We start from the raw sequence: 20,237 nt of genomic DNA, 5'->3' as shown, positions 1-20,237 counted from the left end.
TGGAATACAGGTGATTGACTTTATTTCCAGAAATCATATTTTTTTTTATAATAAAAGGATCTATAATTGATTACAAGACTATTCAGTTATCGATAACATACATGCCAATAAGAAAAGATAACCTTAAAATTTGCATAATAATATATCTCAAATCGTGCAAGTCCTGCAGATTGTATCTGGTCTATACTCTGGTTTGAAAGCCCTAATTTGATGACACAGCTCTGGTGAGAAATAAGAATCTGACAGTTTCAAAAAATGACAAAAATTCATTTAGAACTTGTGTTAACACGCGCAACAAGTGTACATTTTTTTTCTTTCCACAATATGCATCTCAAGACTGTTTTGTTAACTTTCAGTTGTTGAAAGTTGCAAAGAATTTGCATCATTTTCTTGACATATCTTCATAAAAACATTACCCTGGAACCTGTTGGAATAAAGTTAGTTTCTCATTCCCTGGATTTTCTGTGGAGAATCAACTGAAAATATAGGGACCTCACCAAAAAGCATGATCAGGGAGGTCTGTAACAAGGAAATTATTAATATTAAAAGAGAAGTAAAATAGAAGCTGTGGCACTGTTTTTGGGAAAGTTTACACAGGCACTGCAACCACCTGAACTACCATCAGCTGCATGGAGACAGCGACCCAAAGTAAGGGACCCTGCACACAGGCTATCCTCACTTTCATGGAAAAACCTTCAAATTAGGAACACGAAAGGCTAAAACTCAAACCCAGTGAAAGAGACTTTTGACTCTTTTGGAGCAGCTTCTCCACAGGAGATGTCTAGAAAGTCTAAACACGGACAGATGTTAGCTCTGGTTTATGCGCATTGAAGAAAGGTGAGGCACATCCCCGCGTGCAACACCACCGCCGGCCTCCTGACACCCCATGTGAAGAACCCCGATTATTAAGTACATAAATTTTATCAGGTCTGGACTTTATCCCCACCAACCTGCGGAGCATTAGACTCCACACGCACTTCTTTTTCCCTGACACTCCTGCACATCCTGCATCCCCCCGCTGCCCCACACAGCGCTCCTAATGGGTGGGGCTGCCTGGGGGATTTCCGCAGGGGTCTCTGGGCACCTCCAGCCCGGTTCGTCTTCCCTCACCTCACAGCGGCGCCGGGGCTTGCGGGAAGGCGTCCACCCGGCAGGCAGGGAGGGAACTGAGGGGCGCTGTGCGGGGAAAGGGGCAGAGGCTAGGGAGACGAGAGCGCTGAGGTAAGGGGCACCAGTCCAGAGGGGGCGGCGATCCTGAGGCGAGCGGGGGAGGGGAGGCGGGAAAAGGCCGCGGTCCCTGAGGGTGCGGAGTGCAAGGAGCCCCTCAGGAGGGGCGCGCAGGGCTAAGCTTCCTCGTGGCTCCCTGTCTCCTCAGCGGAGTGCCTGGGCGGGAGCCCCCCGGCAAGGGAGGCGGCAGCGCTTGGAGGAGGTGCCTCGCAACAGATGGTTAAAGCCGACTCCTCGCCGCAGCCCGTATTGGCCAGCGGCGGGAGGAAGGGCGGGAGGGAGCCGGCCCCGCGCAGGGAGGGCGACAGCAGCGGCCGGAGCTACGCGGCCCCGCGGCGGAGAGCGGAGCGCAGCGCCCCCATCCCGGTTTGCTCGCTTCCCGCGCGGGCGCTGAGGCGACCGAGTTCCCGGCGCGGAGGTCGCCTCCCAGCCGTTGATTGCCAGCGGCCCCGGGCCACCTGTGAGTTTTCTGGCTGGTGGGTGTTGTAAGTAACGCCGCCTCCCTCCGTGCGCAGCCGGGTTGGGGCTGCCGGCAGGCTTCTGGCTGTGGGGGCGGGAGGCCCGGCGGGCTCGGCTGCCCCGGCTGCTGCGTGCGCTTGGGGCGGGCGAACCGGAGCTGCGGGCTGTTCCTCCGGTTTAACCCGTACGGTAGGGAAGGTGTGGGGGGAGATCCTCCCCCGGGCGGCAGGCTGAATCAGTGTCGGGGAGATTTTTATCATCTGTGTGTGAGGAAACCCCCACTCCCATCCCTGCCCCCCCCCCCTTTTATTCCAGCTTCGCCGGTGCGGAGTCGCTTGTGATGAATAATTCCCGGGTTTTCATCCTCGGCGCTCTGCGGAGGGGGAGGCTGTCAGGTGGGAGCTGAGGTGTGGGGGAAGTGACTTGCCCAAGGTCACGCAGTGAGGCAGTGGCTGAGCTGGAAAATAACATGCGCTGTACTAAAAAACTTATGGTTCCTAGTCCGGGGCTGGGCTGTTGAATAACAGCACTGCAAGGCTTCAGGGCTCCAGGCATAGACGTGGTGGAGTTGTAGGTAGGTATTCTAATGGTAGGTCTCCAATTAGCTTTTTTTTGTTTGGTTGTCCTTTTAAAGCATTACGTATGGATGTGAAACCGTGCAGAGGTGCAGAGTCTGTGTCATCTCCCTTGCTTTCTCCGACGTGCAAACATGTGAATGAATGCATATGTGCTCTTGCTTTTCTGTTGCTAATGTTAAATTCAGTAGATTAAAACCAGAAATTGTTGGTGAAAATATGATTTTTTTTCTTCACTTTTGCTGTGGCAAGAAATAATGTCTTTGCTATTAATGATGAATGTCTTATGCCATCAGACAGAAGTTGTGAAAAGCCCCTTAATGGGTTAGGTGTCAGCAGCATTCCAAAATTAATCTGCAGTGCAATAGCTTTTATGCTCAATGCATGTGAGAGATGTAAAGCGTGGTGGGCCATGCTTTGAGAACTTAGGCATTAGAGTATAAGGTGATTAAGAGTTCTTCAAAGAATGCAACTGGAGTAATGGGTTTGGTGCTAGCTGTATGCATAACAGTTCTATTCCCTCTCTCCTCCCCAAATATAAATTTAATGACTTTACTTAAAGATATTCTTCTGTAGTTTGTCCCCCCTAATATTCAGTGTTTCTCTTGAATTTCTTATTATGTGGAAGTAAAACTGATACGTGTAAGGATGTTGTTTTGATTAAACATTTTATAAGAGTCCTCCAAGCCAATCCTCTTCATAGAATTTGGTTGACCCTTGCGTTTCATGACACCTCCTGCAGCAGTGAAACTTGAAAGTGCTGTTCAAAAACTAAGCTAACACCCCTATCATCTTGCTCAATTTTACATTAACCTTTATCTGCTTGGTTTTGGGGGGTGGGGAAATTGAATATAAGAGAGTTTTAGGAAAACAATCAAAATATCTGTGTAAATAGGACAGCTTTATTTTTAATCTGTATTAGGGAGTTTGGGTGAACTCTGGACTCTTCAGCACAAATCATGGAATTTGAGGCAAGGTTCCTCACATGGTGGGGTTTTCCTACTATAGATGGCTTACGGTTTGAATGAGGAGGGGTTTGTGTGTGTTTGTTTGAATCTCATTTGGAAAATATAGTATTATTCTCAAAGTATGTAATGGACTTAATTTTTTTCCTGCATTTTGATATTTGCAAAAAAAATCTTTTTGCTGTGCTTATGTTTTGGCTTCATAGCACCCTGCTGCTTTAGATTCCGTGCAAGGAGTCTTATTTCAGGTAATTTCTAGTTGAAAGTGTTTGCCCTTGCTGTATAAAACTGTCTCGATTAGTCTGGTCTTTCAGTACCGGATTCTCCATCATTTCCTCTAAATGGATGGGAAAATGTCTGTAGTTTTTCTACCCAAGTAGCTAATATTATTTCACTAAACAAAATGTTAAGTTGGAATAGATGATGATTTGCTATGGCTCTGATTGTTTTGTTTTTAAGTCTTTGTGTTCCACTGTTGTGACTTCCTTTTAAACATGTGTGAGGATCCCAAGTGAGAATAATTATGGCTGCTTATCTACAAAAGTCGTATTTCAAACAACTCGGTGATATCGAATTTGCAAATATAAGTGATTTATCATAGAATCATAGGTTGGAAAAGACCTCTAAGATCATCAAGTCCAACTGTCAACCCAACACTACAATGCCTACTAAACCATATCCCGAAGTGCCACATCTATATGTTTTTTTGAACACCTCCAGGGATGGTGACCCAACCACCTCCCTGGGCAGCCTGTTCCAATGTCTGACCAGATTTAGGTACATGACCAATTTAGGTACATGAATAAGACCCCCTCCTCTTGTGAATGAGAAGGAAGGTGATGGAATACAGCAAATGCTTTTGCTGTGTAATAGTAGATGCATATTTTTGAGATGCTAGATTTAATATCTAATATCTCAAAGAACTCCACGACTTGAAAAAGGTGTGAATTTTTATTTTCCCTTCAAAATAGTTTTTAGAAGTAATTACTTTGAATTCTAGACAGCTCTAACTTCTTGCTCTGTAGATAACATAGGATTAAAACATTTTCCAAATAATTGTATCCCCTCAGAGAAACACAATATTTTTTTCTCCTTTTTGCTCTCAACATCCTTTCCTCAGTCACCTGAAGATGTTGCCTCACTGCCACACAGAATAAAGTAAGGTCAAGAACTGCTACAAACCCATCAGAGAATTTTGGTTAAAGATGTTGGTGAGATCATGCTTCTATTAAGAATGCTCCATGCCTTTGCCAATTTTCCATGAAGAGCAGAGGAGACCTGCCTTTCAAATTCACCCTTGCAGTATCCTTGACACAACACATTCTCATTTTTATCAATATGCTGGGCCAATTTGTCAGGCTGGAGTGGAGACTTTGGAGAATGAGATACAGGCGTACATTTCCAATATAAAGGTGGATGTTGCAGTATGCTCATGTTTTTGAGAATATCTTGGGTTCATTCCAGTACAAGCTGTGATTTAATTTGAAACCTGAAAGCTGTAATGAGTAGAGTTTATTTTGTTTGATACTTTTTTGAATTTTGCTTTGTTGTTCGTGTCCCGTCCATGTGTCGTCCCGCCGCCCCCCCCCCCCCCCCCCCCCCCGCGTTAGTGTTAGTTTCTAATAGACTTAGGTTTTTGTTTAACTTCTGGAAATTGTGTGAATTTCTCAATATAGTTTGTTCCTTGTTAACTTCCTCTCCTCTGCCCATCCCCACCACTCCACCCATCACCAAAATGGTGCGTGGGGAGAAATTCTGGAATGATGATGCAAGTTTGACAAGGAAGGATTTCGAGTAATTAGCAGTTGACCTCTGTAGGAGGAGATGACATGCAGTATTTCTGAAGTACATAAAATTATTGCTTCAGACTGGTCTCAATACTAGATATAATTATGCCTTTCTACAAATACAGATGCTGCAAGTGTACGGGTCTTCAGCAAGAAGCAGCATCTGAAGAAGTGTTGTTTTTGAGGCAGTAAGACTGTTTCAGTAAACAGCAAAAATCAGGATAGCAGCTCACAGTTCAGTGAGTTTAAGCAGTTTGTGGTGAAATAAGTTTTGATGTGTAATCACTAGTACTAATTAGCCATGTTTAATGGATTGTTGGAAGAGTGTCAAAATAAAATGCATCTATTAAGCTGTAGAGTTCTCTCTAATCTGCATATAGTGTTCTAAAATGAAGGTAATAACTTTGTAGTGGTGGGGAAACAACTGTAAATAGCAATACCTCACTAGAAGTAACATAAATACTGGATGAAGTCTCATTCCTCCAGGAAGACGTGTCTAGAAATAGGCAACACCTTATATCAAGTTCCTAAAAAGAAAGCAGTTGAACTGGCTGCCTCATTTGAAGATCTTGGACAGGCAGCAGTCATTATGAAAAGCTGAAATTATTGATCCCTGAGGTAGGAAGTTCTGTAAACAATGGTTCTGCTGTGACCTGACAGTTCTGACCATCTCTGTGACTGAATCATTGACTATGATTACCCAGTTTAATAGGTGGATTCAGTGTATTTAAGAACTTGTGTTTTGCTGTAATGTTTTGGAAAGGAAGATTGTGGATCTAAAGATGCTGAAATGTGTCAGAAGCTGGTGTTATTTACAATCTGGAAACCAAATAAGGAAAACTTCTTGTAGGTTTTTGGTATCTGCAAGTCCTGATTGATTGACCTGTTGTATAGATTTTCTTGGATCTGCTTATAGATTTAATATTTTTCTTCTGGATTCTGTCTAGTATGTGGTTGAAGTGCTAAGAGTATGAAGTTCTTGATGCATCCTTTGCAGTGTTATCCCTGCATGTTACCCCAGAGTTACTGCCATTCAGTGGAGAGGAAGAATACAAGTTAAAAAGACAGAAGTGTGTTTTAGGGTGGGTTTTTTTGTTGTTTTATTTTTATAGCTTTTACATAAAAATCCTAACCCAACACAGTTTACTTCCGTGACTGTGAAAGGAGCAATAGTGTGCAGCCTTGGAAATTGCAGCTTGTATCTAAGAAAGGTTGAAGTACCGAAACTATAAAGCTCAGTGCACACCTAAGAACTAAAGTTCTGATCCTTCTTGCACACCAAATACTTGGTAGGACTCTTAAAATATGATGAATTTAACATCAGCTAATCTCCACAAAGCTTTATAGTTCAGTTTCCTTTCTTCCTCTTCCACCAGTTCCTATTTGTATTGGTTAAAAGTAGTAACAGGTTGATGTTGCATTGTTATAATAGCGTTAATTTTCAACTGGCATGTGAAGTTATATTTTGCCAAAAGTAATAATTAAATGTATGTAGCTTCTTTTTTTAAAAAATAATGACAAGATCCTGTCATCGGAATTTAAGTTTGAGTAGGGAACAAGGTAGTGGTAAATGTCCATGTCTGTCTTGTCCAGTAATTGCAAGAAAAATCTTTGTGTTCTTCTAGTAAGTCATATACCTGCAACTGCCAGTGACTTTGTAGAGGACTGCTGTAGGGAGTATGAATGGTCATCTGAATTTTTCTCCTAGTAGTGTTTAAATTGGGATTTCAATACATGGTTGTGTATAGTATCCTCTTTCTTCCATTTTTAGGTGATCTGAGGAATAAATCTCTTTAATCCTAAAATTACTTCTGTAGAATCTAGTAACATCTATTTTACGTTACTGGACTTGATCCAGGAAATAATAGTACTGTATTAGGGAAGAACTGCATATTCATTCGTATGAAAAAGTAAAACTTAAAAATGGATATCCTTTGAAAACTTAGGTCTTTGTTCTTGCTCCAAGTTGTTGCTTTTGCCTAAATTATTTTAGGGACCTGAGGAATTATATTAAGTATTTGAGAAAGCTGGGATTTTATGTATGCATGTATAAAGCAAATTGGGAGCTGCTTAAGGTGCAGGCTGTTTTCTAGATTGTGCTGTCAGGAGCATGCTTTCATTATGCTGGGATATGAAATCCTTTTAATACTTTAGACTTCCAAATCTCACTGTGCCAGACATGTGATGTGTGCCTTGAGCATCAGTTGTAGAGAACATGAATGTTTCTAGAGATTCGTTACTTCGGGAAAGATAAAGGTCTCTCTCTGAGAAGGGTGCACCATAAGAAAACAGTAGTACAAAACTAGATGGATTACCTGATGGATTGTTTGCTTTCTTTGGCTTAGACCTCAGTTTAGGGTGTTTGGAATAAGCTGTTGAAGTTACTTTCTTGTCATATTGATGTGTTTGAATTAAGACATTTCACTGTGGTTTGTATATGTTACAAAAATTAAAGCTTTGCTAGGTCTACTTAGGTGAGCAAGACAGGGCAAAATCTAATAAAATTGTCTCTATACTGCTGAGATATTCAGTCAACTTTGTCAGGTAAGGATTCAAACAAGTTTGAGGCAACTTCTGAATGATTTGCACTGCTTAGTAATGCCTTAGTTCCGGAGCATTTCTCTCTGATTTTTCTGTGTCTTTGGTGTTTGTTTCTTTTTGTTCCCCTAACTTTACTACACATCAAGTCGAATTCATTGCCAGTTTTCACCATCCCTGTGGTCCTGTGGTCTTGCAATCAACATAACACTTTGTGCCTTTGGGTAGGGAAAGAACAAAAAGCCAGATACATTGCTGACTGTAATGTTTAGAATTATCAACTTTTTTTAAAATAAAAATACACTGTATGTATCTGTTACTAATCAGGTTAAGGGAAATACCGTATTGATAAATGTCTAATAATCATCCTGACATTACTAGCTCCTGTTGCTGCGTATGAATTGCGTTGCAATTACCTTCCCCACCTCTATTTCTGGGTACGTTCCACGCATAATTGGGTTGGTGTGTTATTAATTCTGTTTAAAATAATTTACCTCTTTGTCTTCATCAAGTTTTATTTTCCCCTATGTTCCAGTACCAGCAGCATTTGAAGGACTTTCTAAAGAATCTGGCTCCTTTACATCATTCATTCTTTGTCAGAGGAAGTGTCTAGAAGACTTGAATGGCTTAGAGAAAAATTGTATGTTTCTGCTCTTAGAAGGCTTTTTTCATAGTTAATATGTGCAGAGACAAATTACTTTACGAAATGCAACTCAGTTGTGCATAGAGATGGGTGAAAAGGCATGGCTGCAACTGAAGACAACACTTCAATGTGTCTTCTGCCATCTGATGCATTGGGTAAAGCTATGGATCTTGCTGTACATCTAGAAATACCATGATGCAATGGTTTCTGTGATCCACTTGGATTCTTTTCTGACTGCTCCAAATCCTAGCATGCTGATAGAAGTGGAGGCAGCTGTAAGAGTGTAGATAAATATTTGAGTTCCAAGTAGTGCCTCTAAACCTCTATCAAATGATCTGTCTTTAGTCACACTTGTCTGGTAGCCTAACTACAGAATCAAGGCAATCTTTAAAATATTTATTGAATTTCCTTGCATGTGGTACTTGCATGGGTTACGACTGCCTCAACTAAGAAAAAAAAGAGGGTCATTGTCATAGGTGATTCCCTTCTGAGGGGAAGAGAGGGCCCGATCTGCCGACCGGACCCATCCCCCAGGGAAGTCTGCTGCCTCCCTGGGGCCCGGGTTAGGGATGTTGCGAAGAAACTCCCTGGTCTGGTGCGGCCTTCTGATTACTACCCCCTCTTGGTAATGCAGGTTGGCGGGGACGAGGTAGCAGAAAGAAGTCCCAAGGCCATCAAAAGGGACTTCAGGGCACTGGGGCGACTGGTTGAGGGATCAGGGGCGCAGGTGGTGTTTTCCTCCATCCCATCAGTGGCAGGGGACAGCACTGAAAGGGGCAGGAAAACTCACCTGGTTAACAGGTGGCTCAGGGACTGGTGCCATCAGTCAAATTTTGGCTTCTTTGATCATGGGGAGGTGTACACAGCACCGGGCCTGCTGGCAACAAGTGGAACTCAGCTATCACAAAGGGGAAAAAGAATTCTTGGCCACGAGCTGGTGGGGCTCATTGAGAGGGCTTTAAACTAGGTTCGAAGGGGGAAGGGGATATTGCCCAGCTCACTAGGGATGAGCCTAGGCTTGGAGTGCCAAGGCCAGGGGTGAGATTGACAGCCCAGCTCAAGTGTGTTTACACCAATGCACGTAGCATGGGCAATAAACAGGAGGAGCTGGAAGCCATTATACAGCAGGACGGCTACGACTTGGTCGCCATCACAGAAACGTGGTGGGACAACTCGCATGACTGGCATGCTGTCATAGATGGCTACAGACTCTTTAGGAAAGACAGACCAACAAGGAGAGGTGGGGGAGTTGCTCTATATGTGAGGGAGCAACTGGAATGCATTGAGCTTGGCCCGGGGGCAAATGAGGAACGAGTTGAAAGCTTGTGGGTTAGAATTAAGGGACAGGCTCATAAGGGTGACATTACGGTGGGTGTATACCACAGGCCACCTGACCAGGAGGAGGAGGTTGATGAGGCCTTCTACAGGCAGCTGCAAGCAGCCTCACAGTCACAGGCCCTGGTTCTCATGGGGGACTTCAACCACCCTGACATCAGCTGGGAAGACCATACAGCTAGGCAGGCGCAATCCAGGAGGTTCCTACAGAGCATCGATGATAACTTTCTGATGCAAGTGGTGGAGGAACCAACAAGGAAAGGCGCGCTGCTGGACCTCATGTTAACAAACAAGGAGGGACTGGTGGAGGATGTGAAGGTTGGAGGTAGACTCAGCTGCAGTGACCATGAAATGGTTGAGTTCAGGATCCTGCGTGGAGGAAGCAGGGCGATAAGCAGGATCAAAACCCTGGACCTCAGGAGGGCTGACTTTGCCCTCTTCAAGGAGCTACTGGGAGGAATCCCGTGGGCCAGGGCTCTCGAAGGCAGGGGGGTCCATGAGTGCTGGTCGCTCTTTAAACAACACTTCTTCCATGCACAGGAGCAATGCACCCCCCTGAGAAAGAAATTTAGCAAAGGAGGCAGGAGACCTGCATGGTTAAACAAGGAGCTTCTAGCGGAGATCAGGCAGAAGAGAAAGGTCCATGGAATGTGGAAAGAGGGACAGGCCACTTGGGAAGAGTACAGAAACGTGGTGAGAGCATGCAGGGATGCGACGAGGAAGGCCAAGGCTCACCTGGAATTGAAGCTGGCAAGGGATGTCAAAAACAACAAGAAGGGCTTCTTCAACTACATCAGCAGCAAAAGGAAGGCTAGGGACAACGTGGGGCCGCTGCTGAATGAGGCGGGTGTCCTGGTGACGGAGGATGCGGAGAAGGCAGAGCTACTGAATGCCTTCTTTGCTTCAGTCTTCAGTGCTAAGACTGGCCCTCAGGAATCCCAGGCCCCGGAGGTAAGAGAAGAAGCCCACAAAGAGGACGACTTTCCCTTGGTCGAGGAGGACTGTGTGAGGGATCGCTTAAGTGATCTGGATGTCCACAAATCCATGGGCCCCGATGGAATGCACCCACGAGTGCTGAGGGAGCCGGCGGATGTCATTGCTGAGCCACTCTCCATCATCTTTGAGAGGTCCTGGAGGACAGGAGAGGTGCCCGAGGACTGGAGAAAGGCCAATGTCACTCCAATCTTCAAAAAGGGCAAGAAGGAGGACCCAGGGAACTACAGGCCAGTCAGCCTCACCTCCATCCCGGGAAAGGTGATGGAGCAGCTTATCCTGGAGGCCATCATGAAGCAAGTGGAAGAAAAGAAGGTTATCAGGAGTAGTCAGCATGGATTCACCACGGGGAAATCATGCCTGACCAATCTGATAGCTTTCTACGATGACATGACTGGCTGGGTAGACGAAGGGAGAGCCGTGGATGTTGTCTACCTTGACTTCAGCAAGGCTTTCGACACAGTCTCCCATGATATCCTCCTAGGGAAGCTGAGGAAGTGTGGGCTGGATGAGTGGTCGGTGAAGTGGATAGAGAACTGGCTGAATGGCAGAACTCAGAGGGTTGTCATCAGCGGTGCTGAGTCTAGTTGGAGGCTGGTAACAAGTGGTGTCCCCCAGGGGTCAGTACTGGGCCCAGTCTTGTTTAACTTCTTCATCAACGACCTGGATGAAGAGTTAGAATGTACCCTCAGCAAGTTTGCTGACGACACCAAACTGGGAGGTGTGGTAGATACACCAGAAGGCTGTGCTGCCATTCAGCGTGACCTGGATAGGCTGGAAAGCTGGGCAGAGAGGAACCTGATGAGGTTCAACAAAGGCAAGTGCAGGGTCCTGCACCTGGGGAGGAGCAACCTCATGCACCAGTACAGGCTTGGGGTGGACCTGCTGGAGAGCAGCTCTGCGGAGAGGGACCTGGGTGTCCTGGTGGACGACAGGTTAACCATGAGCCAGCAGTGTGCCCTGGCTGCCAAGAAAGCCAATGGGGTCCTGGGGTGCATCAGGAAGAGTGTGGCCAGCAGGTCGAGGGAGGTTCTCCTTCCCCTCTACACTGCCCTGGTGAGGCCTCATCTGGAGTACTGTGTCCAGTTCTGGGCTCCCCAGTTCAAGAAAGATGAAGAGCTACTGGAGAGAGTCCAGCGGAGGGCTACAAGGATGGTGAGGGGACTGGAGCATCTCCCCTACGAGGAGAGGTTGAGGGAACTGGGCTTGTTCAGCCTGAAGAAGAGAAGGCTGCGAGGGGACCTTATAAATGCCTACAAATATCTGAAGGGTGGGTGTCAGGAGGATGGGGCCAAGCTCTTTTCAGTGGTGCCCAGTGACAGGACAAGGGGCAATGGGCACAAACTGAAGCACAGGAAGTTCCGTCTGAACATGAGGAAGAACTTCTTCCCTCTGAGGGTGACGGAGCACTGGCACAGGCTGCCCAGGGAGGTTGTGGAGTCTCCTTCTCTGGAGATATTCAAGACCCGCCTGGACAAGATCCTGTGCAGCCTGCTGTAGGTGACCCTGCTTCGGCAGGGGGGTTGGACTAGATGACCCACAGAGGTCCCTTCCAACCCCTACTATTCTGTGATTCTGTGATTCTGTTAGGTTCTTGGTGCTGTCTGCTCGAGAACAGACTTGCAACTAGTAGAGCTTAGCTATGATACAAGACCCTGCAGGTTCTGTAGGTGTTCAGTGTGACATTAATGGTGTTAAATTAGCAACATCAGCAATATTAACTAATTTCCTCCTTCAAACTGTGACATTTGTTTGGTAAAAGGATCATTAAACATATGCAAACATGCTATGTGCATTAAAAGTTCTTTGGGCCCTGACAAATGATAAATGAGAAAATTACAGGTTGTAGGAAAATGTAAGTATCATTCTTTGGAAATCTGTCCTCTGGCAAAACAAAAATGTTCCACTCTAAGCAATGAAGGATTCATTATATTCTTTTCACATCCGTAAAGAGTGCTGGAGACTATTTTACTTACTTAACATATATCTTGATGTCTCTTCCTTTCCTTCAGGCACTGCTGTTGAATTAGGATTTGTCCTGGTTTTGTTAAGCAAGTGCTCCAGCAGTGCACTGTAGAAAAGTGCTGTAGCCTCAATTAACTCCTCCTATAATCTTCTGTATAATTTTGAACGTTCTTCTTATTAACAGCTTTAGGTCACTTTTTTTAGTCAGTTGTTATGCCAGAGATTAAAGTAGGGACTCGCATAGTACGTCCCTTTCCATCAGGTGACTACATGTAATACAGACTTGCATGTTAACTGTTGAATGCATTTACCGTGACTTTAGGGAAGGGAGTAATCTAGTTTCAGATGATTCTTGTGACTTTCTTACTCCTGTTTGTAGCTGTATAAGGATTTGTAGTGTCAAGTGAGAGTACTAACATCACCAGCTTCAGAACATAAAAACTTCAACAGTATGATGTATTTGCAGTAGCTTATTACCTTGTACAGTTCATGAGCAAATTTTCTAGCTTCTGCACCAATGTTCTAAAGTGTGACCTGAGTACAGTACTTCAGCCACTGTTGTTTTATCTCATTAAAGCTACAGCTGAAGTTGCTGTGCTGTCAAACAATAAAACTAAATTGTGACTTCATCCTGCTTTTATCTTACAGTATTGTTGCAGTTTAAAAAGAACCGGACAGACTTGATAGTTATTGTCACTTTGAAAATGACAAAAATAATTTTCAGAGACTTCAAAACTTTTTGCTAATCTTAGCAAGAATGGAGATGTTACAAGCAATTAAAATAACAGTTCCATTAGGTTTTTGAAACTTAAAAATGGGTGAAAGATTTAACTTTTGATTAGCTAGCAACAGTATCTTTCTTCCCTTCCACTGGAAGCTAGATTTGGAAATGGCAACCCTGTAAGATTATTGAAGACATATTTAAAACAAAACAAATAAACAAACAAATAAACAAAAAATCCCACCAAAACCACACACAAAACCAGAATTAATTTTTTTCAAAATTGGATCAATCAATTCCATTGACCAGAATGTCTAATATCTGTTTTTGAATGTGCATTCTTGCTAATTTTTCTAGGATATGATTCCCAAGCTACTAAGGCATGTAATTTGATGTATGCTGACAAATAGCCAAGCACAGTCTGATATGTTCATGGTTATGTGGGTGCATCTGAGATGTAGCACTGTATACCAAACTTTGCAAGTCTGATACAGAACCAAGTGTTTGCAGCAAGAAAATGTTCTACAGGACAGCAGATTCTTAAAAAAAGTGAAGACCTTGATATTTAAACAGATGCTGAATTGTGGAAAGGGAGAAGGGGGAATGGGAATAGAGCCTGAATTTGGCAAGTTTTGTGCAGGAAAGTTTCATATGTGTCCCATGATATTTTGGTACCAGGAGATGAACAGAGCACCTTGGCACCAGTAATACTTAAAAGCTGAACCTGAAATTAAACACTTCCCTCCTTGTAAGTCTCCGACTATATTTCTAGAGATTTAGAATCTCATTTTCGTCCCATATTGTTGGAACCTGTCAAATACCAGCATTTTTTTCTCTTAAGGATCTATCCTGAAAACATAACATAGCAGAAGTCCCTAGGAGGAATGTAGACGAAAGGAGTAAAATGATTTATGATCTAAAATAATTATTGCCCCGATAAGGGAAGACTGAATTAGTCCCCTGGATTAGATCATAAGCCAAACAACTCCTTCTTTCTTCAAGACCTAAGACTTTGAGAAAGCTTGTGATTTCTATTCTGTCCTATTACAAGATAGATTGATGTTGGACTTGTTTCTAGTGATCTTGAGCAGGGGTTCCTTATAATAAGCTTACAGTACTTCATAGCTTCCAGTATTAACATGCAGCATCTGTTTGTGTTTGTGGGGTGAACTTGGTCTTCTAGCACACTGCATTTCAAAGCACAGGAGTAGAGTACCCAGTAAAGCTGTGAAACCTTGTAAGAAGTTTAACAGGTTGGACAGACATCAGAGAAAGAGAAGAGCTCTCCATAGCTACTTTCTCCCATGGACCAAAGGTGTTGGAGAACTGAACTCTGGTGATCCCTTCTTTTCTGAATCAGCCCTCTGTCGTCAGGCTGTACTTGATTGGATTGCTGATGTGTAAATATATAATGCCTCTCATGTTGTTATTTAGAAAGCATAGTTGCCTGTTAGAACCATGTATCCCTCCATTAGTGTTCAGCAGAGTTGTAGTAGTGAATGTTAATCTTGGAGTGTCGCTACCAGGATGAGTATGTTTATACTGTGGATTCTGTTTGACTATATCATGAACATGCAACCAGAGATACAGAATGGAGTCAATGCTACTATGATGGCAGAGATGGGTATGGTAAACCACCTGGAATTAGATTCAATTTATTGTTTTTTTTTTAGCGCTTGCTTATTTTCAGGCTGCTAATAATATCAAGGAAAGGCTTTAAAACTAGCTGAGGTCAAAATCAACACAGTGTTAGGAGTAGTCGTATCACTTTCAGGTTCTTTGTGGGTAATTTGGTGAGCAGGAGTGTTATGCTGTCTTAAATCCAAATTATAAAGATGTCTTACAAAAGAGGCTGTAGTACTATTCACACTTCTCAGCATATATAAATATTCACTTTTATTCAGGATTTTAAGTTTTCTTCCTCTAACTTCAATGGTATGATGTTAAGGAGAGAGAAATGTGTGTGCACGTGTGTAGAGAATATCTGCTACAACCTAGAAACAAAATAGTTGAAAGATAGGTTTCCTGTCTTGGATATGAAATAAACTGTGAGCAGTACTTAATTCTACTTGACTTTTTGTGTATATGTATGTAAAATGTGTAAGTGGAAAACTTTATACTATCAATTGCACTGCAAGGTAAGAATAGTTTTTTGTTCTTGTCTGAATCAACGTTAAATCAGCCTGCCACCCAGTGAAGTTTTAATGCTGAATATTTTTTCATCATGCTGGAATTATAGGGTTTCTTTCATCATCTGTGTGCTGAGTTTTGCTGCTCTCTCTCTGATCTCAGGGCAAAGGCATTATCATGTTGATATCTACTTTTGTTAGTCTTCCACGTATGCATTCACTGCATCTGCAATGATAAGACAGCAACTGGAGCATTCAAGATGTTTATTGGGAGCTACTGATGCTTAGAAACCTAATGCCTCATAGGGCCCGGTCTTAAAACCCAGTGGGACTTTTGTCTGCATCTGGAGTCTAAAGCAGCCTTCCTGTGACAGGGCTACTGTGTGAGCTGTGAAAAGGCAAAAGAGATACCTAATTTGTTAGAGCAAAAAATCTACTGCAGTGGCTAGTTGGGATTTTCCATCATTTTGCCACAGTCATGTTAGAGTTACTTGTTTCTTTCAGCTGTATACTGACTGACTGATAACAGACTACATTTAGGAAATCCAGAAGCTGTGGATTATTGTGTTTCTCAAAGCAAAAAGGACTGAACAGTAGTTGAGCTGATAATGTGCCCTTATGGTAAAAGCAGCTAATGTTATCTTTGGCTGCATTAGGAGCAGTGTTGCCAGAGGGTCAAAGGATCTGATCCTTCCCCTCGGCTCAGCACTGGTAAGGCTGCACCTGGAGTACTGCATCCATTTCTGTGCTCACCAGTAGAAGAGAGAAATGGACCAACTGGAGGGAGTCCACTGTATGGCCACTAAGGTCTTTAAGGCTGAGAGAGCTGGTAACGTTCAGTGTACAGAAGATGAAGCTCTGGGGGAATCTCTTCAATTTAGATAAATACCTGAAGGGAGGCTTTGAAGAAGACAGATCCAGGCTCCTGTTGGTGTTGAGAGACAGATGAGGCAATGGGCACAGACTGAAACATAGGAGGTTCTGTCTGAGTGTAAGGAAACACTTCTTTACTGTGAGGGTGACAGAGCACCAGCACAGGCTGCCCAGAGAGGTTGTGGAACTTCCATCCTTGGAGATGTTCCACAGCTACCTGGACATAGTCCTGGCAAACCAGCTTGGGGTGGCCTTGCTTGAGCAGGGGGATTAGACCAGATGATCTCCAGAGGTCCCTCGCAATCTCAACCTTTCTGTGACAAACTGTGGACTACTTCTAATTCTGTTTCTAGTCACTGCCAAGTTTGAATACCTCCAGCACCTTATTTGTGTTACGATTGTGTGTGTTTACTTGAATTTTGCTTAGAAGTTACTGCGGCAGCCAGTCACTTAACTTGTAGAATCAGACCCTTTTGAAAACACCGAATTAGTGAAATTGCTGTACAAAAGCAAGGACTTTGCAGAATGGGGAAGGGAGGGCTTCCAGAAGAGTTCTGAGAGTGTTCTTAGTTGATATAAAAGAAAACTGAAAACTCTGTACCTTAGAATTCTAAAGTGACTTGCTAAAGGGCCATGAAAATGATGCCCTCTTCTGAATATTCTTTGTTTTGTTTTGTTTTTTTTATTAGGTTACTGCTTACCTGGCAGGTGTTCCCAGACTGAGAATGGCATGGTGTGGAGGACACTGCAGTAAAAGTCTTTAGTCCCCCTTTCTTTGGTATGTTTTCACTCTTCATAACAAAATGCGTTATGTTTATAACGTGAGTTACCACAGATGTATCTGCAAAATAATGATGAGATGCAAGCATATGGGACTGACTTTGTTAAAACCTATTATAATCACAATTAAAAAAAAATCAGCTGTTCCATTTCTGTCACTTAGTGGCTTATTTAAAATAATTTTGAAGAGGCAATGTCTGAAGATCTTGCATTCATTGAATAATTATGATTAGATGTTAAGATAAGTAATGCAGCGCTATTTATCCAGTGCTCTACCACTGAAAGCGTTTTGCCTCATGAGTTTACCTGTATGAAAACTTTCTGGTTCTTCTCAAGGCATTAAAACTTGCATTTCTGCTGTGGTTCTGAGGAACTATAGGGGGACTGAGTTCCATGTAACTTCTGAAATTCTCGTACCCATTGCACAGATTTAAAAATGTGCATTGTTAATGAGGAAGTATATGTGCATCATATGTCTTGGGAAGAGTGCAGCTATGGAGATTGTCTTAAAATCAGTCATCTTTTGGTGCAGTCTAGTCTTTTACAGATTAGAATATCTGCTTCTTAGTGCTAATAAAAAAAATTCTTTAGTGCAGAAAACCTTAAACCCCTTAATTAACAGGAAAACTTAATATATGCTTAAAGGCTCTGTTAAGTTTCAGCCTGCTGCTTTTATGGATGCAGAATTGTTGCCAGAAAGCTACCAGTTCAGCTGGGTACAAATTTTACAACATAAAAGACTCTAACTTACTTAGGATGAAATGGAGCTTAAATACACAGGCATCTGAAGGATAAGCATGACTACCCTCTTTGCAGGGAGTTCTTTGATTTTTGTTTTCAGTCAAATTTCAGATAGTTTAGCATTGTTCACTTTCCGAAAACCGCTTGCCACAGGTGAAGCCAACACTACCAAAGGCAAAGAAACTGAATATCTCCAGATTATGTTTGGTAAAGTTTATTTCTTTCCAAGAATCCAGCATAATGCCAGTTTTGTTAGTTTCATCTGTGAGCAGAGGGTAATATTTACACTTGGACAGTCAGCTGTCTGATTTGCAGAGATGGTGATCTCTGCCCATCAAGTGTCAACAGGAATTCTATTAGGAATTGGGACTCAAAATTTGCAGAATTCGAGGGTGGGCTTTCCTTGCCTAAAGTCTTTGCTTCTACTGTCCTGTAAGGCAGTTATTTCTTAAAACTGACTGTTTTAAGCCTTATGCTGAACAGGAAGGCTTTTTCCTCCTCTTCCTGTTGCTGATACTTTTACTTGGATTTGAGGGTGGGTTCAGAGCCAGCACCAGAACTTGACTGAATTAAGAGTGACAGGTGTCTGATTCTTGGATTTTCTGATGTTCAAATACTTCTAAAATAATTACCTCTAGGCCAGATGCTTGGCTATTTCTAGTACCCTGCCATTCCTATTTTGCTTTAAGGCAAGAAACAAGCAGTTCCCTTGCATAGAAAATTCTCCAGCATAGATCTAATGCAACATCCCCATGTTGGATTTACTGACTCAAATCCTGTTTCCTGATTTGTTACAGATGCATTGCAGTATCTTGGGGAAGGGACAAAAATACTGTGTATTTTGGTAATGCTGTCTGTTAAAAAGTCCAGTTAATGGGAAGGAGGATATTAGCACCATTTGTAGTTGTAGAGTGTCCCCCTGCTATTTTTTGTGTGCTCCTCTCTGCCCCCACTGTTGCTTGAATACTCCTAGGAGTCTAGCCTTGGATACTGGGATACTCTGAACCATCTAGCCTGTGGATCACCAGAGATACAGCTGCTCTGCATAATGCAGTACAACTAAGCTGGCTCGAAATGTGAATCCTTGAGTACTGGAAGCAGTGTACCTATGTTAATGACTTGAACAGAGCCCTGCATTTACCTTGTTTGGCAGACCTTAGTGCTAATGTGGTTAAATCAGTTTGAGCTAGTTTGGGTATCTCTAAACTGAGCTTTGGTCTGCAGAGACAGGTAGTCTGGATTTTGCAGATTCTCAGCACTCTTGGAATTAGCTCTTGCACAGCAGTTTAATGTGATTTGTACAGTTAAATACATTTGGATATCTCTGTTTAAGTTTTTGAGGGGAGTTGAAATATCGGTGAAGTTGTACTGATTTCACTGGAAGCAGGGCGCTCTACAAATTGGGCCAATTTAGATGTCCAAATGGAATTTCAGAATTGAGCCCCCTTCAAGTAAGTGTCTTTTATTTTCTTCTCTCCAAACTACTGGTCTGCCAGAGTAATTTTTTTTTTTTTTTTAATTTATAACATCTGTGAAAACTTTTGAAGATAACCAAATAAAAATATAATGTCTGTAGTGTTCTGCAAAAAATAAAACATTGTGAGGCTACTGACTTGAAACTGATTTATTTTTCAATTTGTCTTCAGGTAACTAAAAATAGGTCTTTTCTGCCACTGTAACAGAGCAAAAACCAATTTTTTGGGGGTGTGTAATGCAATGTTGCAGTTGTTAACTGTTGACCCTGCCTTTACCCTACAGGAATTTTTGGGACTATAAGTGAGCAGTCAAGCTGAAGCAATGACTCTGAATGACATCTCAAAGCAGAAAGAATGTTTTTTAGTAAGTTAAGGCATTGCCTGTAGAATGGGAAAACAAAGGATTTGCAGTCTATTCATAATCTTAATTTCTGAAAGGATGTGTGTGCACACATGTGTGCGTTAGAAGTTTCAAGTTATTTAGAGAACCCAGAGCGAAAAGATGGTGAAGCAGAAACTTCCAAGGCTTTCAATGTTTTCTGTGACTGTGGTGGATAAGCTAGGTTACTCCCTTGCTTTAATTGCATGCTTGAAGAAATTTATTGAAAACTGGGCCCAAGTGGCAAGGGAACTTTGTATCTAAACCAGAGAAATTATTAACACTAAATTTGAGCTCGTGATTTGCATATTAGCATATGCTGAGCTGCTTCATCCTTCATCAGCTAACACGTACTTAGATGTTTAGTCTGCATTACTAAATAACACAATATAAGCAGCTCTGTAGAGCAAGATAGTTGGTGCTGAGGGTCTGACATCCATGCTATGTGTTTTGTGGTCTTTTTCTTTATACCAGTTCTAGTCTGGTCCTTTCAGCTGAATTTTAATTAACATTTGTAGTAGGTTTTAAATGGGCCTCTGTGGTACATCTTCCAGCTTACTTTCATCAAAAGTGTCCTGTTTGTGTGCTTTGAGACAGCTCTGCAGCAGAAGCCAAAGCACACGAAGTGCAGCTGAGAAGTTTGTTGTGCATG

The 20,237-nt window shown here is 42.8% G+C and overlaps 1 protein-coding gene across 3 annotated transcripts in view; it reads left to right on the top strand.

The window, feature by feature from the left end:
- The first annotated feature begins 2,210 nt into the window (after positions 1–2,210).
- The window catches only part of SULF2 (sulfatase 2), a 170,464-nt gene continuing 152,437 nt past the window's right edge, over positions 2,211–20,237 (top strand). For all 3 annotated transcript variants that reach the window (XM_075438982.1, XM_075438980.1, XM_075438977.1), the window contains exons 1-2: positions 2,211–2,260; positions 16,900–16,988. The gene's annotated coding sequence lies outside the window, so the exon portion shown is untranslated. The remainder of the gene's footprint in view (positions 2,261–16,899; positions 16,989–20,237) is intronic.

Source organism: Opisthocomus hoazin, chromosome 18, assembly GCF_030867145.1.
Source record: "Opisthocomus hoazin isolate bOpiHoa1 chromosome 18, bOpiHoa1.hap1, whole genome shotgun sequence".
In the NCBI taxonomy this organism is placed as follows: domain Eukaryota; kingdom Metazoa; phylum Chordata; class Aves; order Opisthocomiformes; family Opisthocomidae; genus Opisthocomus; species Opisthocomus hoazin.
Note: the sequence above shows the minus strand (reverse complement) of the source record. Positions and strands in the feature narration are given on the sequence as shown.